The sequence below is a fragment of the Ornithorhynchus anatinus genome, chromosome X1 (genome assembly GCF_004115215.2).
Source record: "Ornithorhynchus anatinus isolate Pmale09 chromosome X1, mOrnAna1.pri.v4, whole genome shotgun sequence".
Classification (NCBI taxonomy): domain Eukaryota; kingdom Metazoa; phylum Chordata; class Mammalia; order Monotremata; family Ornithorhynchidae; genus Ornithorhynchus; species Ornithorhynchus anatinus.
In genome coordinates, this window is record NC_041749.1 from 81,098,878 (window position 1) to 81,120,488 (window position 21,611).

The window sequence follows — 21,611 nt, forward strand, 5'->3', positions numbered from 1 at the left end:
AGGACGCCTCCACCTGGACGTCTGCCAGCCACCTAAAACTCAACATGTCTATGACAGAGCTTCTTATCTTCCCTCCCAAACCCTGTCCTCTCCTTTACTTCCCCGTCTGTGGACGGCACTACCATCCTTCCCGTCTCACAGGCCCGCAACCTTGGTGTCATCCTTCACTCTGCTCTCTCATTCACCCCACACATCCATTCCGTCACCAAAACCTGCTTGTCTCACCTCCGCAACATCGCCAAGATCCGCCTTTTCCTCTCCATCCAAACTGCTACCTTGCTGGTGCAAGCTCTCCATAATATCCCGACTGGATTATTGCATCAGCCTCCTCTCTGTTCTCCCTTCCTCTTGTCTCTCCCCGCTCCAGTCCCCCACTCCGCTGCCCGGCTCATCTTCCTGCAGAAACGCTCTGGGCATGTCACTCCCCTCCTCAAACCCCTCTGGTGGTTACCTATCAACCTCCGCACGAAACAAAAACTCCGCACTCTGGGCTTCAAGGCTCTCCATCCCCTTGCCCCCTCCCACCTCACCTCCCTTCTCGCTTTCTACAGCCCACCCCGCACACTCCGCTCCTCTGCCGCTCACCTCCTCACGGTGCCTCGTTCCCGCCAGTCCCGCCGTCGACCCCCGGCCCAAGTCCTACCCCTGACCAGGGAACGCCCTCCCTCCTCCCCTCCAGTCAAACTCACTCTCTTCCCCCCTTCAAAGCCCTCCTGAGAGCTCCCCTCCTCCAGAAGGCCTTCCCAGACTGAGCCCTCCCTTTCCCTCCGCCCCTCCCCATTCCCCCTCCTCCCTCCCTCTGCTCTGCCCCCTTCCCCCAGCACTTGTGTATATTTGTATATATTATTTATTACTCTATTAATTTTATTCACGATGCGTATGTGCGATTCTATTGATCTATTTTGATGGTATCGATGCCCGAGTACTTCTTTTGTTTTGCTGTCCGTCTCCCCCTTTGAGACCGCGAGCCCGTCGTTGGGCAGGGATAGTCTCTGTCCGTTGGCCAACCGTACGTTCCAAGCGGTTAGCACAGGGCGCCGCACACCGTTAGCCCCCCACAGATGCGATGGAATGAATGAACGACTTCCCTCCTTGACTCGGAGAGGTTAACGCGGGCCGTTCCCGCCCCGGTTCGGGCTCGCCGTGGGCTAGGTGGCGAATCCCGGTCCCTGCTAAGGGTCGGATCGGACGGTTTGGGTCTCGGCGGGAGAAAGGCATTGGCCTCTGGAGTCCCGAGGGGTGCCTGGGGCAGGGGAGTTAGGCCTCGGGTTCCACTATCAGGAGTCCCGACGAGTCCCCCTTTCCCGGGCACGGCCTCAAGACTTCGTCTCGCGCGAAGGAGTTGGCACCCAACTCTTTAGGCGCTAAACGGCAAAGTTGTCCCAGTCTTCCCCTAGCCCACAACCCCCCGAGGTTCAGTCGGGTCCGGATCCCCTTCTCTGTTCGTTCCCCGCCTAGAGAGCAGCCTGTGAGCGGGCCGCGAAACGTGGCACCCCGGGACCTGTAGTCCTCGCTCAGCTCCGCGGGCTGGGAGGGGAGCGGCGGACAGACTACATTTCCCAGACTGCAGAGGGGCGCGGCGGGAGAGGGAAGGGCGGGGCGGGGGAGGAGAGGGCGAGAGACTGTTCGTCCGGGACCGCGTTCGGTTGCCGCCGCCGCCGCCGCTGCCAGAGCCGTTGCCGGAGCCGGAGCCGCCATAGTGCTAGCCGCTCGGGTGAGTGTGGGGTGATGCCCCCCGGGCTGAAGCGGGCCGGGAGCGGGACCGCAAGCCGCGGGACGGAGCCGATCGCCTCCGGGTTCAGGGGGCTGAGGAGGAGCGGACTTGGCCACCCGGGCCCCGACCCCTCCCCACGCCCACGTCCCCGGCCCCCTCTCGCTTTCCCGCTTGGCCGGGGGCGGCCCGGCCCGACCCCGGGTCCCCCACCCCGGCACGTGGACCGCGAGCTCTCGCCCCGATGGGAGTGCCGGGGCGGGGTGGAGCGGGGGACGGCGCCCGGCTCGGCACCCCTTTTGCCCTTCCCGAATCTCGGGGCCCCAGGTGGGAGGGAAGGAGGGGCTGCCGGGGGCCTGTGGGGTGGCCCCCGGGTTTGGGGCGGGTGGGGAGGGCGGGAGGTGAGAGCAGAGGCCGTAAGCGCGGCGTAGAGCGGGGCCGGGAGGGGGAGGAGGAGGTCCGAGGATTCGGCGGGGAGATGTGCCCCTCGTGCGGGGCCCCCTTTCTGCGGGTGATTCCTCACCGGGTAGCTCTGTTCCTTTTCCTTTTCCTCCGGCTGGGCTGGTCCCGGCGCACGTTGCTTCGTTCTTGCCGGAGAGCGGGGCTCCCCCTAATTCGGTTAGGTGTATTGCAGGCTCCGGGCACCCCCATCCTAAACCCGTACCCGTGCCCGGCCTCGCCCCCCTTCCAGTTTCCAATTCGCCTCCCGAGCCCGTCCGAGTGACGGGACTGGAGTTTTCGGTCCGTAGCTATGCCGGTATTTCTCCCAGAGGCAGATCCTCTCCTTCGCTCGAAGTTGTGTTCGATCTGTGAGATTGACTTGGTGGCCCGGAAGGCTGGCGCCAGAATGGCCCGTCGGCTCTTCTGCTCGTCTTTCCCCGTTAGTGTCTCGAGGGCAGGGTGGCACCCCCCCCCCCCCAAGTACCCACTACAGTCCCCCTGCCCCCAGGCGCTCGGGGAATTCCGTCGGCGGTGACGATCTCGGTCCGGGAGACCTGGCGAATACCTTTAGCTCTCCCGAAGTCCGTGAAGGTAGGAGAGAAGCCTGCTGGTAAAAATGCGGGACTACTTCGAGATCAATCTCTTGCTATTCCGAGCTGGTTTTTCCAAACGATCCCGGGCAGCAGTCCCCAGATATTGGGGGCGAGGGGCCCCACGCGGCCCGTTTTGGCGGTTAGGTCTGGATTTAAAAATGAAAAACCAGAGGGGCTAATTTGGGAGGGAACGTTCCATTACCCTATTTATTTTGTCATTACCCTATTTATTTTGTTAATGAAATGTACATCGCCTTGATTCTATTTAGTTGCCATTGTTTTTACGAGATGTTCGTCCCCTTGACTCTATTTATTGCCATTGTTCTTGTCTGTCTGTCTCCCCCGATTAGACTGTAAGCCCGTCAAACGGCAGGGACTGTCTCTATCTGTTGCCGACTTGTTCATTCCAAGCGCTTAGTACAGTGCTCTGCACATAGTAAGCGCTCAATAAATACTATTGAATGAATAGTGTCCGTGTCCCTCCCCGTCCCCCCGTCCCCCCGATTCAGGGGAGAAGGCGTGGCCCGTGGGGTCTGGGACTGGGGCCAAGAAATCAACCTTTAAATCTCCTGGGTTGCAGCAGAAGTCATTTGGGACATCCTCTGCAGTGCCTTGTGAAAAGGATCCGGAGCCCGGGACCAGTAAACGAAGTGCTGATCTTCTTGATCCTGACTCCGTGTAAAGCCTTGCGTGAGGATGAGCCTATCGATTTCATTTCTCCTTTTCCAGAAGGGCTTTAGATTCGTTGGTAGCTGTCCTCTTATCGCAGCACTTGATGTTTATCCGGTGCCTATTGTGTGCAGAGCCCTGCGAGCACTCGGGAGAGTGTGCGGTAGAGTTAGTGCTGAGATCCCTGCCCTCGAGGGACATCCAGTCTAGCGGAGGGAGACAGACTCTAAAATAATTGAAAGGGAGAAGAAGGAAAGAGTGTTTAGGGTTTGAGTCGTGCTATCCCATTTCTCCGGTGGAAAAAGCACTGGAATAAGGGACACAGGCTACAGTCCTAACTCTGCCACTTTGCCTGCTGGTTGACTGTGGGCAGGTCGCTTAAGGTAGGAAGATAGGTTTAGGAGTCATCCGCATAGAGGTGGTAATTAAAATCAAGAGAGCGAGTGAGAGCTGGAGAAGAGAAGGGCATCCAGAAGGGAGCCCCGAGGGACGCTCTCAAGCGGCTGGGGGGATGAGATGGGAGGAAGAACCCGAGAAAGAGGCTGAGAAGGAGCTGCCAGAAAGGTGAGAGAAGAACCAGGAGAGAACCGGGTCCACAAAACCGAGGTTAGATAGTGGTTTTTTTTCCCCAGAAGGGAATGGTCTGCAGTGTCCGAGGCAGCCGAGAGAGGTCCAGAAAGATTAAGATAGTCCTGTAGATTTGTCATGGAGGAGCTCTTTGGGGACTTTGGGGAGGGCGGTTTTGGTTAAATGAAGAGAGCAGAAACCAAAAAGTCTACTTGTCTTCGTTGATACTTAAATCTAGATATGGCCTCTGGGTGGGATTGGGATGGATCGGATCAAAATGTACTGCATTTGCTGTTGGCACTAAGAGTTAGGGACTCGACGGGCAGCCTTGCTAGAGGACAGACTCATGATGGGCCGGTCTGGCTTATAGGGTTACACTGCTGAGAACTCGGTCCAATCTCTTAACCGCCATTCGCTAAGTAGCTGTTAGGATCTAAGCCCCTCCATACATCACAGGGATCTGGTGAGTCAAATTCTGTTTGAATGAAAGAAAAGGAAGAATTTTCCATTCCTCAGAAGAAAAGAAAGAAGCAATTAGTGTTGATATCGTTGCTTCTCACCATCTAATGATTAAAAGCTTGAGTAACCAAACAGTATTGGGCAATTGCCTGTCCAAGATATTCAAATCCAATTTTGTTCAGTTATCTGGACTTTCAGTGATTTGAACAAGCCGTAGTCCCACTTAGCTCAGATAATTTCCTTTTTCTTGCTCTGCGGTCACAGCCAAGACAAATGTTACATTTGACCCTCCCTTTGCGTAAAAATCCTTTTTCTTCTGCTCCCTTGAAGAGTGCGGTGAGTTTCCTGGTACGGGATGCATGCTTATTTGATTGCATCAGGCCAGTAAACACAAAGTAAATTGCAAGTATATTTGCAAAAGAGCCCAGAAAAGGCGTAGAGGAACTTGCCAAGTGTTTTACCTCAGCACCCCATATCTTGGGGGTTGGTTTTACTCTTTTTAATATTAGTTTCTGGCAGGTGGGACCTGGGGTGTTTTGTGCTGCTTATCAGTCTGTCAGTGGTGTTTATTGAGCATTACTGTGTGCAGAGCACACTGTACTAAGCACCTTTGGACATGTTACCATGTTGAGTGCTTCAGAAAAGCACCTTTAGTTTTCCAAACTGCTCAAGTCATTTGCAAAGAGCACTAAAACAGCCTCTCTCTGGATTGAGCAGAGAGTGAACCGAGCTCTAGAGTTGGAGGAGGGCTTGCCCAACGGGTGTGGGGAAGCTGTGATGAAGTCCTGATGCCTCAGACTTCCTTTTGTAATTGGTGTATGCTTTTTGTCAATCAGTGAGATATGTTAAGCGCTTAGCTTATGTGTGCAGAGAGCGGGTAGACAGCATCCCTACCCTCAGGGAGCTTACATACATTACAAATTCATTCATTCAATAGTATTTACTTAGTGCTTACTATGTGCAGAGCACTGTACTAAGCGCTTGGAATGTACAATTCGGCAACAGATAGAGACAATCCCTGCCCAATGACGGCCTCACAAATGAACAGGTACATAAGTGCTGTGGGGCTGTGGGGGGAGATGGGGAGCAGACGCGAATGCACAGGTGACACAGACCGGAGGACTTAGTTGGCTGGAACTGTGTCTGGAGGACCAGAATTTCACGTTCTTCGTGATTCAGAGTCCACGGCATACCCGAAGCCACAGCAATGACTGCCGCGGCCTCGGGTCTTCCAGAGTTTTTGTGGAGGCCTTGTGCCACGGGTGCTGTTCTCTGCCCCCCTGGGGTGAAGGAAAGCAGGACGGGGTGGGGTCTCCTCCATGGCGCAGAGGGGAGACGGTGCCAGTTTCTGGGGGAGGCAGCGTGGGTGGCGTACAGAGCGGGCCAGTGGGCAGGCGGAGCATTCCTCGGTCGTGGTGGTGTGGGGGTGCTGAGGATGCGTGGGTCGGCGAGGCTGCAGTTACTGAGTATTTAGCTCAGTTGGAGGTGAAGAGGGTCCAAAGAGGTAGAGCAGGGGCTTTTCTGCCCAGTCCCTCGCGCGCAGAGAGTGCCGGGAGCAGACAAGAGAGATCCTCAGTTGCGATGAGAGGGCGGAGGGTGCGCAGGGTGGGCATTTCAGTGTCGCTGCTGTGTTTTTCACCCAGATCTTGGTCGGGTTAGGCTCTCCTCTTGTCCCATTCCTGTGTGGGGGCGCTAGGTCGTTTGGGGGATTCTCCTGGAGCACAGTGAGCTTCAACCGTGAAGCAGCGTGGCTCAGTGGAAAGAGCATGGGCTTGGAAGTCAGAGGTCGTGGGTTCTAATCCTGCCTTCACCACTTGTCAGCTGTGTGACTTTGGGCAAATCGCTTAACTTCTCTGGGCCTCAGTGACCTCATCTGTAAAATAGGGATTAAGACTGTGAGCCCCACGTGGGGCAACCTGATTACCTTGTATCAACCCCAGCGCTTAGAACAGTGCTTGGCGCATCGTAGGCGCAGCACAAATACCACAATAATAATAACCTCTGCTCCCTTTCCAGTCCCAAGAGCCAGAACCTGCAGCCGGCACCTCTTCTGCGGGTCTTTCTGCATGGGGGAGACCCAGCCTGATCGTAGCTTCCACACTGGGCTCTCAGCTGCCGTCCTGTCTTGGTTTCCCTACTCAGAGACCGGGTTGCCTGCCCTGGGAGCGGGGGAGGGCGAGGAGCCAGGGAAACTACACCCCCTGCCTGCCAGCCTGGAGGGGTGGCGGTGGGGGTGCAGCCAGCTGGGAGCGATCAGATCGGGGGCGGGCTGGCCATCTTGGTCTCTGCAGTGCCTGGGCCAAGCCCCCATTACGGCGGGGCGAGGCCAGAGGGAGCTAGGGAAAGTGAAGACGGAAAGTGGGCAGTGAGAGGGCCGAGGAGGTGGGGTTGGGGAGGGATTGACCTGATAGTCCAACTCCCCTTCAGCCGGCCATGCCTGTCGAACAGGGAGGGCCCAGAAAACCCTCAGCCCGGGGTCTCTGCCCCTCCCGACCTCTCCCCTGGCACCCGCAGCCACTCTCCACCTGGTGGATCAGGAACCGCACCTCTACCCTTCAGGCCTAATCTTCATGCTGCTGGAGGCCCCCTGGGCTGGGGTTTTCTGCTGTTTGAAAGAAGTATCAAACGTTGAGGTGCAGACTTCTCATTCAAAAATAGTTTTGTTTTCTCCACAGGTAACCCAGCTAATGTAAAGAGGTCTGTTTCAGTCCCTTCCTCACCAGGGAAGGACCAACCCTCAGACGTGGGCCACCTGAGTGATCAGTACTTAGAAGAGTGGTATACTACACTTAACTACCCTCCACCATAAAGCCCCCTACTAATTTTATAGCCTGTTTACTGAAAATAAACCTGGATCACTTGAAATCGCTATAATGATTAGAAAGTAGAGCCATTTTAGTAATCTATCTTTTTACTCGTTTAAGTTGCCGTACTCCGCGGTCCTTTACAGTAGAACCATAGAGGAGCAGCATGGCTTAGTGGATAGAACACGGGCCTGGGAGTCAGGAGGACCTGGGTTCTAATCCCGGCTCTACCACTTGTCTGCTGTGTGACCTTGAGCAAGTCGCTTCACTTCTCTATGCCTGTTACCTCATCTGTACGATGAGGACTAAGACTGTGAGCCTCACATGGGACAGGGACTGCAGACCACCTGAATAGCTTGTATCTACCCCAGCCCTTAGAACAGTGCCTGGCACATAGTAAGCACTTACATGCCATTAAAAGAACTCAGAAAGATGAAATTTTGCCCTGCTGTTTGCTATCCTTTCATTACAGGTCTGTCCCATTTTCTCCTCCTCTCGCCCCCAACTCCCCCCACCCCCCAACACACACCTCCATTCCCTCCTGAAAGTTTCAAGTTCTTGAAAGCCCCCTCCTGGTTTTTGTTCGATTCATCTTTTCCACTCTCCAACAGTACTCTGGGTTCTGTACGTCGGTCTGTCACTGCTCTTTGCTCATGCACTGTGCCTCATTTTTGTAGGCTTCAGAGAGGTTAGGTAAACTCCTGGATGAGAAGGAACCCATTATAGACAAGAGAGGGAGGGAAATGAAAGCATTAGTGATATTGGATGGTGCATCCCTGACTGAGGATGGATGACAAGAAGGACAACTATCACATGGTGACTCCAAGCATCCTGTTGCCTGGGGCTCTTGCTTATCACGCTGCCTCACAATTTCTAAAGGCCTTATATATGCCCCCATTCAAGGTTAAACTCCTTGAGACAGGGACTGGGCATAGTGCAGCACACCAAATGATCGCTCAATAAATGCCATCATGGCTATTAGCACTGTCGGGAGCAACAAGGACATTGACCAGAACTCATCAATGTAGGGAGACTAGCTTGAGCTTCCCTCACTTTATTCTGGGGCTACTTTCTGAGAACGGGCATCATCGGGTGACTCCGTGTCAAGCGAAGTTGGTTTTATTTAAGAAATGGCGTGGGATCCAGATTCCATTCCAGTTGGAATTTTGGCCTGAAGAAGGCCTTCATAAAAGTAGGTTTCCTTTATATGTGCTCTGACTTATACATGCCAAGGTCGCCCCTCCTGCCATGCCCAAATCTTTTTCAGGGTAGCGGAATGGGGACCCAAGGCAGATAAAGGGGATTATTTCTATTGGGTCAGGATCTTGTCCCTTACCTAACATCGGGAACTAAAGCTCAGAGTATTTGTGGCACCACAGAGGGCAAGCCTAGGCTTTTGAAGTCACTGAGGGCTCCAAACGAGGTGGGAATATGTGAACCCTCCCCCCACCACCTCCCAACCTTCCACACCTCTCTACCCTCTTACTTTCTGTACTTTCCACAGGTAAAATTGGGGGATGGGGGAAACCTGCCCTTGGGGATGGTTGACAGTGCCAGGATTCTACCGAAGGGCCTGTAAACCTGACAGGGAACTCGACTTGGGTGAGTTTGTCTTTGGGAGAAGTCCTTGGAGAATATTTTTTGGGCGTGTTTAGCGGGGAGGTTAAGGAGTCAGAGGAAATGACTTTGAGTTTTTCTATTGTTCCTTTCCCAAGAATCAGGGCCTCTTAGAAGGCTGTCTCAGGGATTCCTAGGTGGGTGGCGGGTATTCTAGTCCCCCTTTTATGAGAGTGTGGAGAGGGAACCCCGAGGAGCAGCCATTAGCCCACTGCCCGAGGGAAAACAGAACTGGAGGTCCAAAGTTGGTATATTTGTCCAGGTCTGATTGGCACTGCCTTTAGGGGTGCTTTCTTTAACTAGCTTGCTTGGCCTAAGTATAATTAAGTGTGGGGCGCTGATTGCCAGGGTACCCAGACCATTGCAAGATCCTATGCATGTTACAGTTCCTGCCGGGGAAAGAGATCCTCACAAGCCCCCACTGAGGGCATTGGGAACTGAGTTGTGTGGCTGTCAGTCATAGTGCCATAGGATTCAGCGAAAGAAGGGTAAAATCTGGGTAGTAGAAGTGAGTGTGAAAGATCTACATGACATGTGGCACACATCTCTTCACTCCTGCAATAAAAAGAAAACAAAAGCTACCCTTCAGTGGCTACCCATCTCCCTCCACATCAAGCAGAGACTCCAGACGGTTGGCTCCCATAATAATAATAATGTTGGTATTTTGTTAAGCCTTTAGAACAGTGCTCTGCACATAGTAAGCGCTGGACTAGATACAGGGTAATCAGATTGTCCCACGTGAGACTCACAGTTAATCCCCATTTTACAGATGAGGGAACTGAGGCACAGAGAAGTTAAGTGACTTGCCCACAGTCACACAGCTGACAAGTTGCAGAGTTGGGATTCGAACCCATGAACTCTGACTCCCAAGCCCGGACTCTTTCCATTGAGCCATGCTGCTTCTCTAACTCAACTCTCTCCTTACATATCTATTCTCGTCACTGGTCTACTCCCCAGCTTGTGCTCTCTTGGCTCTTCCCAAACTAATCTTCTTCCCCAACCTCACTTTCTACTCCAATCTTTGCCCCACTGCTCATATACAGGAACAACTCCTCCCCTGCCAAATCCACCAGACAACATCCCTCCCCATCTTCCGGGAATATCATCTCTTCCAGGAAGTATTCCCCGATTAATTTCCACCACCCCACCACCCCAGGTCATCTAAATGGCACCAGCCACCCTTTGCATTTATTTATGTACGGAGCTGCGTACTCTACTCCATCATCTTGCCCTACTCCTGCTTTCACAAGTTGAATCTTTGCTTCTTCCTCCTGCTTCCACTATTTGTAAGTAATTTGTAGGAGTAATGATAGTGTTTATTAAGCGCTTTCCATGTGCAAAGCACTGCCTCCCCTATTAGGTTACCAGATCCTTGGGGGTAGGGACCTGGTTTTCTACTTCTAATGTCCTCTCCCAAGCACTTAGTACAGGGTTCGGCACATGGTAAGGTGCTCAATAAATGCAACTGAAGGTGATAAGCACTTCTTGTTGGTAGTAGCGGAGCCGACAAACTCAAAGATCTTCAGCCAGGAAATAGTGACCGCTTGAGGTCAACCCTCCATGTCCCCAACTTGATCTCGGCCTTCAAACTTTTTTCTCTGGCTCACTGCTGCCATCTGGGAGGGGAATACCCATGACCTTCATGGGCTCTATTAAATGAATCCAATTTCAAGACTTTGCTCCCCCAACCCCCCAAGGGCTAAATTCTGATAGTTTGTCCCAGCAGGGCTAAACTTAGCTCCCAGGTGAGGATCCAGAGGTAGAGCGTTTCCTTGCTCCAGGTCACCCAGCCAGTTAGTGGTCAAAAGGGGATCAGATGGAGCCTTTGCGGCCTTCCAGAGGAGTTAAGCTGTGGGGTACCTACTATGGAAAGGGCAGAAAAAAAAATGAAGTGAAAGCTTCTTTGTGTGCTTGGATGGGTTTCTTTGACTATAATAATAATAATGATGTTGGTATTTGTTAAGTGCTTACTGTGTGCCGAGTGCTGTTCTAAGTGCTGGGGTAGATACAGGGTAATCAGGTTGTCCCACATGAGGCTCTCGGTCTTAGTCTCCATTTTGCAAATGACGTAACTGAGGCACCGAGAAGTTAAGTGACTTGCCCAAAGTCACACAGCTGACAGGTGGTGGAGCCGGGATTAGAACCCATGACTCCTGACTCCTAAGCCTGTGCCCTTTCCACTGGGTTGTGCTGGAACCGGTGTAACAGTCTGGCATTTACCTGGGCGTGGTTTTGCTCAGCATCCTCTCCTAGAACGCTGGATCCTCTGGTCTTCTCTGAGTTGATTTGATCCTCTGGATTATTGATGTGTTTGCTGATTTCATTGCAGATCTGAGTGAGTGATTAGGGTGCTGGTTCCTGAATTGCAGGTTACAGACTCCTGGGGCAACTGAGGACTTTGGTAGCAGGCCAGAGTTGTTTTGAACTAGTTCTACCATGTTTCCATAAACACGGTGTTTGGTAAGAAATGCCAGTAATCCTGTGGAAGGAAGTAAAGGAGGGGAGGTAGGTGCTCGTGGAAAGCCTGAATCCTCTATCCCTTGTCTGTGCTTTCTCCCTGCCTCTAAGTTCTCAAATGGAAATACCCAAATGGCCATGCGCCTCCAAGTGTGAAAGGCAGATTCGGAGCTCGGAGGGTCGTAGGGCACTCTTGAGGCCTGTCTCCGGCCTGTCATAGGTGAGTGATATAAGTCACGTCCACTTGCCCTACAGATGCTTCTAGAGATTTGGCTGACTTTACAGTCAGTTTAACCACATCTTTTAAAGCAGACAGGCCTTTTTAAATAGTCACCACCGCCCTCATCATCATAAGTGTGGTGTTTGTTCGGTGCTTACTTAGTTTCCAAGCACCGTACTAACCCGGGGGTAGGTGAAAGATAATCACGTTGGACACAGTCCCCGACTCATGTGAAGCTCACAGTCTAAGGGAGAGGGAGGACAGGTATTTCATCCCGATTTTGCAGGAGGAAACTGAGGCCCAGCGAAGTCAAGTGACTTGCCAGAGTCACCCAGCAGGCAAGTGGCAGAACTCAGGTCCTGACTCTGAGGCCTGGCTTTTTCTATGAGGCCATGTTGCTTCCCATCTTTTTAATCTATTTTTTTTTTCCTTTTTCTTTTTTCGTCTCAGCCTTCAGTTGGGAAGAACTCTGAAAAGAGAGATTCCAATTCAGATTGGGTGTTGCAGCGGGGTTGTCATCAAACAGGTTTAAAGGCCCTGCTTGGTCAGGTTGCCGAACAGTTCTTCTAAGGGAAGGTTAGGGATGTGGAGGGAAAAATTAGGGGATTAGATGATAATACATCCCCTAACTATTAGGATAGATGCCAAGGAGGGCAAACCAGCAGTGTTTTTTTCAAGCATCGCGTTGCCACTGTCAGGGACAGAATATTGGGCCCGGTGGATAATTGATCTGACCCAGTAATGCACGAGTGGCCAAGCCTCATGAACCGGAGTCACAAAGCAACAATGTAATGTGGCCAAGAGCCAGAGGTGGTAAGTGGCGGAGAGCAAGCGTTCTGGGGGCCGTGGGAGGTGGGAAGTGGCAGCCGTTGGCTACTCACTAAGGACCAGCCTGTCGGAGTCACGACAAACCTCATGTCGGGCTGGGGGCAGCAGCGGTGGGGGGGCGTGTCGTCGCCTGGTGGCCCAGCCACCGCTGCCTTGCTCAGGGAGGACTCTTCCCGGGGCTCACAGGCTGACGTGGGCGGGGTGGCGGTGCTGGCACATGGACCTGGGGGCGGTTGCTGCCTTCCTGCTGGAGGTGACTCGCGTGAAACAAAGCGTCACGGTGACAGATGCGGATGAGCTTCAAATGGGATGGCGGCAGCAACGGTGCCCCTGGCCGTCTCCCGCCACTGTCTCTGGTGGCTACCGTTGCTGACCGGATCCCGCTTCCTCCAATTCTTCGAGGCCGGCGGAAGGTGGTGTGGGGACGGCTGGTGTCTGTTTGTCCTCCTGTTTGCCTGCACAGCCTCTTTAAATCGTCCTTCCCTGTTCACGGCTCCCTGGGGCCAATCTCCTACCACCTCGTCAGTTTAGAGGCAGCTGGGAGAGGGGCTGGGCACCACACCCCACCCTGGCCCGGGCCCACATGGGCGGGTGGGAGCACGGCCACCGAAGGGGCTGGAGCGGTGGCATGCTTTAGCCTGCCGCCGTGGCAAAAAGGAAGCCACTGAAGCAACTGAAGAAGAGGTGCAGTTTGGCCACCCACCCCCGGCAGTAATGGTTTTCCTTAGGTTCCATCGAGGGCTATCTAAATCTGGTTAAGGTGCAGTCCATGCCCTCTAGGGCCATCCCATCTAAAGTCTGCTCAGGCAACCTTAGCAACTCCAGGCAGATTACGTTCAGGGGCACTGCTAATGCCGAAGGCTCTACACCATGTGTGCACGTGTCACACTGTACTCAACTCATTATGCCCCCTCAGCACCCCCCCCCTTGGGTTTTAGTTCTTGGCCCTAAGGCAAGTTGGAGGGATGTAAGTTGTTGCTCCACCAGTAATATTTGTCCAGCTCCATGAACAGCACTTGTTTTGGGAGGGTGTAGTGCTCTGAATTGGTGTCTTAGCTTAGGGAGGTCGAAAGTATAAGCAAATTATCCTGAAATTTAGGGCAGGGTATGTCAACATGTCAGTTTGTTGGCTGTGAAATGTTGAAGGAATGTTTGGGTTCTGATTTGGGAGAGATTTGTGATGCTGGTTGTTACGGACAACAGCACCCTTAAGTGGCCCCCACCCCTCCCTCAAAAGAGCCCTGCTTTTTTTGTGTGGATTCTCTGATGTAGACAGAAGTGCCAGCTTTTCATTGTAGAGCAGGGGAGAGGAATGGACCCAAAGGGGGTGGGGATTTTAAGGGGAGATGAGGACTGAGAGGGGACGGGCTTCAGAAAACTTAATAGGCCTTAAAGTCACCATTTTGAGCCCCGATTGGAAATTCTCAGAACTTTCCAGAGACCTGGATGAGGAGGTTTGGGAGTCTAACTCAAAAACCTCTGGGGACAATCACCTCCATGGAGTGGGTCCCATATGAGAGTAGAGAGTAGTGCAGCAGTGCAGATAGTAAGACAGGTTCCGGTTGAAGTAGAAATGTTTAAATCGGAAATGGGTTTCATAAACGGTTTCCCAGATAAAGTCAAATATTTCTTTGTTCCTTGCTGGCTAACTTTTGTATCACTTCTCTCACCCTCCCCTGAAGTCAAGACCTTCCGGTATGCTCTGCATCGGTCAGATTAGTTGTAAAAAGGATGTAGTGTAGCGGGAGATGGTCTAGAACAAAGTGACAGAAATGATTAAAAGGTAGGACAATAAGGTGGTATGAAGAAAAGTTAAAGGAATTGGAATTGTTTACCTGGGAGGGAAGACTTAACTCTCTCGAGTAGAAGAAAGGTTTTTATGGGGAGGGTGCCTCCTGAGGACCAAAGAAATGAGATGGGCTTTAGTTAAAGCAGATGAGGTTTTGGTTGGACGTAGGGAGCAGGGTGGGAAAACTAGCATGGCTTACCATTTGTGGTTGTGGTTTAGTTTTCTCTCACCTGTTTGAAGGCTGATAAATTCCTTCAGGATCAGGACCACATCTGTTTCTTAAAGTAAATCCCTAACGCCTATTGCAGTGTTCAGCCCCCTAAGAGCAGTTGATAGCTAATTTTATTTATTGATGGTAATGTTTCTCAGCTAAAAAAAGCAGGAAGAGTCTCCACTGGCCTGTTACCTGCCTCGATCCAGGCCTGATGCTACTGTAATTAATTTTGGGTTGTAGGCTTGCCTCAATTCTCTCTGCTTTTTCAGTGTTGGAGAAGTTTACTGGAGCAGGTTTAAGCTCCTCATGTGGTGATTGGAAGTATCATGTCTTAGGGGAGCCGGACTTATAATTTGTTTCTAATAAAAATCATTACTTGATTGCTTTTGCTGTCCACTTTGATTCCCCCACACCCATCTCCCCTGAGCTTGGTTGAGCTACTTTTTTCTGTTTTGCTGGTGTGGATATGGCATTTCTGTGTGACTGTGGGCAAGTCACTTAACTTCTCTGTGCCTCAGTTACCTCATCTGTAAAATGGGGATTACCTGTAAGCCTCACGTGGGACAACCTGATTACCCTGTATCTACCCCAGCGCTTAGAACAGTGCTCGGCACATAGTAAGCACTTTACAAATACCAACATTATTATTTCTCAGATTTTTTAAAAGCTGACGTTGGCAGAACTCCTCTAGTTCCTCCCCAAGCCCTTTGAAATTGTTCCTGAAGCTCGCCGTGGGCAGGGAATGTGTCTGTTATATTGTTGTGTTGTATTCTCCCAAGCTCTTAATGCAGTGTTCTCTACACGGTGTACCCAGTAAATATGATTGAAATAGGATGATCATTGATCCTTCCATATTAGGTATCACCTTGCTTAGAGGGGCATGGGGGGCTTTGAGGTCTCACTTTTCACCTCCCGACCTTCCTTGCCTCTAGGGTTCTTAAATGTGAGTCAGCACAGTGCAGGAACTCAGTAAGCCTACCGAGGAGGTTGCCACTTGTTTCAAAGTATCTAATGAAGGAAGGAAAAAGAACCCTTAAAATGGTGTGGTGTTCAGCCTGGAAAGAGGAACTTTGTAGCGATATTAGGGTGATTGTCAGCCCCAGTCTTTGCCTATTAGTGACAGCCGGGCATCGGGCTGAGAAGCAGCATGGCCCAGTGGACAGAACACGAGCCTGGGAGTCAGAAGGACATGGGTTTTAATCCGGGCTCTGCCACTTGTCTGCTGTGTAACCTTGGGCAAGGCACTTAACTCCTCTGTGCCTCAGTTCCCTCATCCATAAAATGGGGATTAAGACCATGAGGCCAATGTGGGACAGGGACTGTGTCCAACCTGATTAATCTTTTGCCTACCCCAGCACTTAGAACGGTGTCTGGCACATGGTAAGCACTTAACAAATACCATAATAATAATAATAATTATTATTATCTGATTTTAGGGGTTGTGGCCACACCTGTTCATGCACATTGGGATAATTTTAATTTCATTCCCTTTCTCTCATTTGTTAGCCCTTGGCCTCAGCATAGGCATCGCCTCTCTCCTGAACACAAGATTGTTCCCCATCTTTACCTGGTGGCATCAATCAATCAGTGGTATTTATTGAGCACTTACTTTGTGTAGGGTACTGTACTAAGTGCCTAGGAGAGTATAGTCTGAGTTGGGAGACATATTCCCGACATCTGTCTAGTGTTTTGATTCCTGGCTCCTGCTTTTCAGGAGGTTTTGGCGCAGGTTTGGAGTTGCTTAGAGGGAAACTGTCCTGGTCCCTGGATTACCGGGTGGAAGTTAGTTTTCCCTTTATTATCCCAAGTAATCTTCTCCCTGGGATCTTCATTTCACCAAGACTGCCCTCTCTTAGGCCACCATTGCCCTTCTCATCCTTGCCAGATTTAATGGGCTCTCTTGACCTCTTGGCCTGCCTTTGCAGCTGTTGGCCTTTTCCTTCTGGAAACTCTATCCAATGTTGGTTTTCCTGTCATGGCTTCCCCCTCGTTCGCCTCCTGCCTCTCTGGCCTCCCTTCAGCCTTTCTTCTGGCTTCCACCTCTCACCCCTAACTGGACGTCCTCTACGGCTCTGTTCTGAATCCCCTTCTCTTCTCACTTTACTCACTCACTCGGCCAACCCCTCCAGTGGCTTCAGCTACCACCTCTGTGGGAATGCCTCCCAAATCTAACTCCCAAGAGTAGCCCTGACCTCCCCCTTCCTCTGCAGTCTTGCACTGCTTCTTGCCTCCAGGATATCTCCACGTTCCTGCCCACACCTCAAACTCAATATTTCCAAAGCTGAACTTTTCATCTTCCCACCACAATCCACTGTTCCACCTAACTTGCCCATCACGGTCGACAACATCACCATTCTTCCTGTCCCTCCTTGACTTGGCTTCCCCGACTAAACCCACCTGTCCTCTTCTCCCACTCTCTTCTGCATCACCCTGACTGGCTCCCTTTATTCATCCCCCCTCCCAGCCCCACAGCACTTATGTACATATCTGTAATTTTTTATATTAATGTCTGTCTCCCCCTGCAGACCATGAGCTTTTTGTGGGCGGGGAATGTGTATATTGTTATATTGTACTCTCCCAAGCGCTCAGTACAATGTTGTGCACACAGTGAGCGTTCATTAAATATGATTAACTGACTTCCTGTACCAACACTCCACCTTGGCATTCTCCCTGAGCTAGGCCCTCGCCCTTCCCTTTTACAGACTCTCCCACCTCCGACCCCTTGCTTGCTCACCCCCTTCCTTCTTCGAGTCTGCTCTTCCTTCCTTTAATAATAATAATGTTGGTATTTGTTAAGCGCTTACTATGTGCCGAGCACTGTTCTAAGCGCTGGGGTAGACACAGGAGCATCAGGTTGTCCCATGTGGGGCTCACAGTCTTAATCCCCATTTTACAGATGAGGTAACTGAGGCATCGAGAAGTGAAGTGACTTGCCCAAAGTCACACAGCTGACAAGTGGCCGAGCCGGGATTCGAACCCATGATCTCTGACTCCAAAGCCCGGGCTCTTTCCACTGAGCCACGTTGCTTCCTTTCTATATACAGCCCCTCTAGGCTGTGAGCTCATTGTGGACAGGCAGCATGCTGCCAACTCTGTTGTGTACTCTCCCAAGTGCTCAGTACAGTACTTTGCACATAGTAAGTAATCAGTAAATGTCATCGATGGATTGACCGAGTCATTCATTCATTCAATAGTATATATTGAGTGCTTACTGTGTGCAGGGCACTGTACTAAGTGCTTGGAAAGTACAATTCAGCAACAAAGACAGACAATCCCTGCCCACAACGGGGTCACAGTCTAGAAGCAGGGAGACAGACATCAAAACAAGTAAACAGGCATCAATAGCATCAGTATAAATAAAGAGAATTAAGACCTCCTGAAAAACCCACTTCCTCCGGGAGGCATAGTCTCAGGTTGAGTTCAGCTAAAGGTTGCCCTCAGCACTTACAATCTCAGTTTAGATTGTTACACCCTCATATGTTTAGCTTTATCCATCAACAACCATAATGCTTGTGAATGGCTTGTGCCTGTCAGTCTCTGGGATAGATGGTAAGCTTTTTGAGGGGCCAAATCTGGGTCTCCCAAGTGCTTTACACAATGCTCTGACTACGGTAGGCACTCAATAAATGCTACTGATGGATTAATGACGATTGATTCCGGAGTTCCGCCAAGTCCCGTTTTGGGTAGACGAGCCGTGCCTCCTTCTGCTAGCGTGGATGGTTTCTACCAGAGTGTCTCACCTGGGTTTCCCCGAGCTCTAGGCTTGCAAGGGTGTCACCTACACTCACTCCTGGATTGTAAAAACGAAGGTTGAGAGGGGAGCTTTGGCTTGACAGTGGAAAAGGCGACTCCTTTCTGCATATTGTGCCCGAAGGTAGGGTGGCAAGCTTAATGAGGTGAGCTGGCCAAAGAAAAAGGTCCTGACCCTCTAAGGGAAGTTGGGCGTGGGTGTGTGGGGGGTGGGGGTGGGGAGGGGACATGACCTCTGTCAAAGATAATCATTATTATTATGCAGATATTGCACAATATTAGAAGCATTTATCACCTGAATAGGATTTCCACAGGACCCCATATCCTAGTCTCAAGTTCACGCTGAAGTCTTAGCTGGCAGTTGTTTGTTCCTCAATGTCAGTGGTATTTGTTGAGCACTTACTGTGTGCAGAGCACTGTACTAAGCGCCTGGGAGAGTACGGTGTAACGGAGTTGGCACATACGTTCCCTGCCCCACAACACGCTTACAGTCTAGAGAGATGATGGCTGTAAATAATAGCTTAACTTAGACTTTCCTGTCAGGCTGAGTAACGTTTCCCTTAGTGTGTGAACCTGGGGATGCTCTGCTGTATTGGCAGGGAAAAAAGACTTGCGTTTTGGTTCAGTTTTAATTCTTTTAAATATCATTCAGAACCATAATTCTAGACTGCAGAGACACTGATTTATTATCTTAGTCATCTAAGTATGTGAACTCTAATTTTAGAACAGCCAGCATGTTGGAATAGTTTTATATTTGCTAAAAATAAACCTCCCGCCTGCTTGCTGCCACAATAAGCAGTGGCCTGGAGGGGAGGATCCTTCCTGGAAAATGCAGAGAGAACTGCTTCTGGTGCACCGGAAACATCACAGGGCAAAGGGAGCAGGTGAGGAGTTCAGGGAGGAGCAGGGGATCACCTCACAGTGGAATCTGGCCCCCTGCCCCCCGGGATAGGGGTAGCAGTCCCACAGGGAAGCCTGGGCAGCTACGGAGGTTTTCTGCAAGGAGTCACTGCCGAAACCACCCGTCTCCAGGCGAACCCCATGTCCTTGGGCGGTGGAAAACTAATTTTTGTTCTGTTCAGGACAGGAAAAGGTGCATCTCCCTTTTTTTTATGGTTATTTGTTAAGCGCTCACTATGTGTCGGGCACTGTAAAATGCTGGGGTAGGTAAGAAGATAATCAGTTTGGACACAGTCCCCGTCCCACATGGGGCTCACATTCGTTCTTCCCATTTTATAGGTGAGGTAACGGCGAAGTGAAGTGACTTGCCCAAGGTCCCACAGCAGACCAGTGGCAGAGCCAGGATTAGAACCCAGGGCCTCTGACTCCCAGGCCTGGGCCTCTTTCCACTAGGCCGTGCCCGCACACGCTCAGCTAATGTGAAAGTGGTTGGTCTGTCTGGTACTTTTCCCTAAGGTCAACTAGAGCCGGGCCAGATGTCAGGCATGCCCTGAGCCCTGTCCGGACCTGCAGCGCCCCCCTTCCCCCACCCTTCCTTGGGGTGAGGAGGAGGGAGCCTCCATGTAAATGGGCTTTTCAAGTCATGGTGAATCAATCAATGAGTGGTATTTATTGAGCAGTTACTGAGTGCACTGTTTGAATTAAGCATCCCTGGCCTTGCTGTCCCATGGTATTCAGATGGATTCTGCTCCCTTAGTTACTGAGGTTAGGTTGAAGGTAAGTGTAGCTGCGTAGGAGTAAGGGAAAAAAGTGTGTGTGTTCTCCTCACCTCCCTCCTCCAAATATTTGCTACCTTTGCTCTTTTTGTGGTGGAAGCCTGTTCCTACATGGTATGAAAACCTTCAATTTTCTCCTGGGAGAGGCAGCGGTGGGTGAGGCCTGAGCTAAGCTCCTATTAGGCAGCAAGTCATCCGGCCCCTGAGAGGTGGGAGGAAGGGATGGGGTGAAATGGCAGAGAATCTGAGTGGTCTCCCCATTGGGGTGTTGAGGGGTGGCTCATTGTTTCTGGTGACTACTGATGCCCCAGGCCCTAGTTTAAAATAACCATCGCTCTTCCCTTGTACTGTGGTAAGGACTCTGATTGCCTCCTATAACTTAATGCTTTTCCTAAGTCCAGTTAATCAGTCAACAGTATTTCTTGAGCACTTACTGTGTGCAGAGCACTCTACCGAGCACTTTCTACCTAAACCTGGCCCCTCTCTGACTTTCCCATCACGTAGACAACGCCACCACTCTCGCCCTGCCTCCCAAGCCCATAACTTTGTCATTTTCCTCAACTCATCTCTCTCATTCAACCCACACATTCAATCTGTCACCACATCCTGTCGGTTCTACCTTCGCATCATCGCTAGAATCCACTCTTCTACACCCAAACTGCCACCATGCTGAACCAAGAAATTTAGCATATCAGTTATATCATATCCAAAGGCAGAGTTCTCGCTAAGTCCATGTAATCAGGATTAAGCATGGCCAGTATAGCAGAGCTGGGGAGAGCCTATGTACAATTCCATTATAGTAGTAATAGTCTCGTCATCACTCCGACCCTTCTGCAAATATTCTTAAACTCTTCTATTCTTAAACTCTATTTCCCCTAACCCTAATCCACTTTAATGTCTAGTTCCCCCTGTACACCAGAAGCTCCTTGAGGGGAGGGTTAGAATTTACCTACTCTGTTGTATTGTACTTTCCCAAGCACTTAATACGGTGTTCTGCACACAGCATGTGTTCAGTAAATACATTGGTTGATAAGTAGTAGCAGTATTTATCGAGTGCTTACTGTGTAAAGCAGTGGACTGAGCACACTGTACTAAGCACTGGGAAAGAATAGACAGATGAGAATTAAACGTAGTCCTTGGTCCTCCTGGGCTCACGATCTAAGTATAAAGGGGGAGAGAGGATGGATAACAGATAATGAAAGGAAAGAGAAGAATCATTACTAGGTAAAATAAGAAAAGGTAAAAGCAATACAAACCCAAAGGCAACAAAAGATAGTGACAGGATTAATTTTAAAAAATTAAAAAACAATAGGGCCCTCTGGCTAGAAGAGCCCAGCCCAACCCCCCCTCCAGATTCCAGCTGATGCCCGCAGCAGATTGGAAGGGAGTGATCTGTTAGCGGTTGGGAAAGAACCTGCCTCTTCCTGATGGGAGTAAGGGGGCCCACAACTTGCAGGTGGACTAAGATCTTGCTTGTCTTCCTCTCCCAGGCTTATTTCTGGGCAGTGAGTGAATAGGACTATCCCCCCCATCCCCACCAGTCAGGGGAGAGGTGGGCAAGGAAGGGTACTGAGTTGCCTCATCTAATTCAGTGGGGCTGAGGCAGGAGAAAGAGGGAGAAGTGGGTGGCAGATTCTGTTATGAAGTTTTTGCCATCTGTAAATAATTTCGGACACTGAGCAGTGTGGACCAGTTCCTTATGGGCTGAGGAAGGACCGGCACTTATTATTGCCCAAGATATTTCAATCCTGTTAACTCTCCTCGTGGGCCCTAGTGTCAGGCTTCTGAGAAACTCCAGACAGCAGGCTGGGCCTTG

At 51.0% G+C, this 21,611-nt stretch overlaps 1 protein-coding gene across 1 annotated transcript in view; it reads left to right on the plus strand.

Annotated features, from left to right (window-relative positions):
• The first annotated feature begins 1,623 nt into the window (after window positions 1–1,623).
• The window catches only part of NUTF2 (nuclear transport factor 2), a 33,685-nt gene continuing 13,697 nt past the window's right edge, over window positions 1,624–21,611 (plus strand). Inside the window, exon 1 of the mRNA XM_029050854.2 lies at window positions 1,624–1,714. The gene's annotated coding sequence lies outside the window, so the exon portion shown is untranslated. The remainder of the gene's footprint in view (window positions 1,715–21,611) is intronic.